Below are 3,787 nucleotides of genomic sequence, written 5' to 3'. Positions count from 1 at the left end.
CCTGATGTCACGTGACATAGCTACAGCAATCACTCGAGCATGTTGAGCGATAAGAACGATCGTTACGGCAATAATATAAGCAGGGGAAAGAAGAATTGCTTAATTAAGATCAGCAAAGAAGGAGGATTACTTACAGGCCATTTAACTAATAAGAATTGTCTGCAGCTCACGATATTTACAATGAAAATTCCAATAGTCTGAAACAGTATTCCTACCACTGACATTGTGACAAATCTGTTCCTAACAGGCTTCATGATAAATTTCCTTGACTAATCTTTTATACATTATCTTATAGCATTGGGGTGCATTATTAATTTCTTAGCCGATTCTTTCATGGGATTAGTAGGAACCTTTGCTTGTACGTTATGTTAGTTAGCATAGCATAAATACATGGCTTTGATACCAGTGAAGATCCTGGTTGGAACCGATCTCCAGTGACCCATGCTTGTCGTAACTTTTAGGCGAATAGCGGGATCGAGTGGTCAGGCTCGCTGACTTTGTTAACAGATGGAATCATGTCAGAACTGCATTGATCGATGCTCATGCCATTGATCACTGAACTGTCTGGTCCAAACTCGATTATTTTCAGACCACCGTCATTCAACCGGAATAATGCTGGATGCAGCGTAAAACTAAATTCATTCACGCACTCACATAACGTTGGGCATTTATTGCATGTATTATTTGTATAATGTAATGCATTTGTTAACATTATTTTAGCATTCATGTATAAGAGGTAATATTCGCTCTGACATTAGTTTGAAAATCTTGATCATATTTAAAAGCATATTTCAAATAATGTAATTATCCACCTTGCGGAGTGCTTTAAACTCCATGTCTCTCATTTAAAGGAACCACGCCATGAAAAAGCTATTTTCACACATTATCACGGCGATACTTTCGGCCGACTTTTCAATGTAGTTTAGGTATGCCTGATATACTCCAGTGTTGCGAAGGGCGGCGGAAAATGGAAAAGCACAAAGGCAGAATTTGCTCTTTGACATTGCTGGACGGTCTGCTGACACGTTCCCGTAAATCAAACAAATCAACAATACACCGCTCCCACTTGCTTACAGGCGACATGTGAATGTAGATGTATTGTATACTCTTTACAGGCCGTATACTTATGTACACTTATCTATGTATTTGCTCACTATCGCTCTTACTTCAGTGTTTGACGTAGTATAATCTAACAGTAAAGTGTATCGGGAGATTGTTGAGTACTGGAGACCACGGTGTGTTTACTCGAGCAGACGTTGTGCCTTTACCAGTACGTCTTTGACTGACTGGCTAACTGAGTATGGTTTTTCGCCACTTTTAGCAATATTCCAGTAACATCACGGCGGGGTACACCAGAAATGGGCTTCTCACATTGTACCTATATGGGAAATAAAGTATTGGCTAGGTTGTGGTGGAAAAAAAGGTAAAATATGCGCCCCTATTACCTAATACGGGGTGGTACGGTAGTCTTGTGGCTAAAGCGACCGTCACGCCGAAGACCCGCGACTTGGATTCCCAATATGGGTACAATGTGTGAAGTCCATTTCTGTTGGAATATTGCTAAAAGCGGCATAAAACTATACTCACTCACACACAGTTCTCTAATACCGTATCCTGAAATCCCAACATGCATGTAAATTTACGTGCACTTATGACCATTGCAGGTTTAAGGACACAGTATACGCATTCCATTTGGTTGGCGTGTATGCCACACTCAACTATATTACCCCAGTTTAACAGCGTCCTGTAGATGATCGACTTGGACCTGACCTGGACCTGACAAACCAGTAACTGTTGTCGAGCATCAATTAATGACCAAGACTGGAAAAGTGACCGAAAGCATGACCATACAAATCATGTTGGGAAGATGACATCAAATGACCAAAAGGTGCATGGGTCTGATCATCAGACCCTCTCAACTGACACCTCTATTGTGTTGATCGCGGAGATTGCCGGAATCGTGTTATTGTCACTCACAGAGCGAGTGAGTGTGGTTTTACGTCGTATTTAGCAATATTCCAGAAATATCGCGAACGTTTTAACCACTAGGCTACCCAGCCGCCTCTTATTGCGTGATAAATTTAATAATATGTAAGAATAATGACACGTATCATTCAATTTGTTACAACCCATGAATGTATACCTCTGATATGTATTTATGAGGCGGGAGTGGTTTTCACCGATTAATAATGCCTGTGTTTGATTTCAAAAGCCAAGGCTAACGCGTGTATTAGCCGAGGGAAACTTATTTGACCAATGTTAACATACGTTAACTGATTTACGGAATACCTCGGTCGATCTATGTTAAATTCATGTACTGATTCACTCAAGAATACAACTATTACAGTTTATTATTTGTTTTCTGTATAACACCGCAATCATCAATACACCAGCTGTTTGACGTCAGTCTGTGTATAAATCAGCCCTTACCAGTCAACTGAGTGATTGCCGCCAGGCACATGGATTAACGCAACAGGCATCGCAAGTCATTGAAAGTTTTGAAGACGACGTCCAACCAGAATCCTCAGAGATCGGATTTTAACTAATACAGTTACCTCGCTTGTTATTGCGTATATGTAGTCATATATGCGTCGACTGTTGGCGTATATACTCTAGAAATGCTCTAGTAATAATGATTATGCTTTTCCAGACCTGTTTCGTGTCCTTAGCACTATTTTGAACCCTTTGCCTTAGAAACCATACGGAATCAGTATTTCCAAACAATATAACACAGCTTGTTTACTACTTCTGCTTGTTTATTACAGCAATATGCATGGAAGCGGTCTTTCTCCTTTCGCCTTTTATTGTGTCCCTATGAATGTACTTAACACATAGTTTGTATACTGGTGGAATCTTTTCGGTAAAGCGATACATACTATCTTCAGTGGAGATATTATAAATGACTGAACACGTTCAGTCTCTCACAAATTTTCATATCAAGATTTCAAGAATTAATATCCCTGAGTATTCAACATGAAAAACATTAATCAAAGGGAGATAACTTCAAATGCACACTGAAGGGAGTATTAATGATGCATTTTCTTGGTTCAGGTTCCGTCCTGTGACCATTTATATAAGAATCTACATCTGTTCCACCCGACATTCTTGATGCGATGTTACACCTGTTACCCCACGCCTCTGGTGAACATGTTCAGTGTATGTGTAGAATCTATCATTACTAGATTTTGAATTTTAAGTATATACACGTAAACACGATGAGGTGTATTAGGTTTGAACGCAGCATATAATATGTAATCAAATAGATATTCTCATCTCATCTCAAATCTCATCAAACGAATGGTTATCCTGTCATAAGACTTCTGTAGAAAAATCGTGACATGAAATCTGCCCTTTCGGAACACCTCATCAAAAAGGAAGGCCACGACCACGTTATTACAATACATTGTTATCTTTGTGCATTATTCCAGTCTTGTTGGCTTCGTATTTATATTGTTATCTTTGTACATTCTCTTTCCTTGCATTGTGTATATGTGTTTAATCTATATATATTCACCCTATGGACTAACTCAGCATTCACCGGATGAAGGAGTAGAGCAGGAATTAGCACTGAAACGTCGTGAAGAGAATAAAAAAGAAGTTGTTGTCCATAAATAAAACGTGTCGTGTGGTCGGATAATTATTTGATTGATTTTTACAATTATTTACAATTTCAGGGAAACCTGCGGCATACAGATCGTCTCGTAAGTGTCGGGTCTGTGCAAGTATAATGTTTCCATATCTTGCAGTCGTGAAGGGTGCGCAGCTGTCTTTCACAGGCAAAAGGAAG

The sequence above is a fragment of the Haliotis asinina genome, chromosome 2 (genome assembly GCF_037392515.1).
Source record: "Haliotis asinina isolate JCU_RB_2024 chromosome 2, JCU_Hal_asi_v2, whole genome shotgun sequence".
Classification (NCBI taxonomy): domain Eukaryota; kingdom Metazoa; phylum Mollusca; class Gastropoda; order Lepetellida; family Haliotidae; genus Haliotis; species Haliotis asinina.
The sequence above is the reverse complement of the archived record's forward strand: the minus strand, read 5'-3'. Positions refer to the sequence as shown.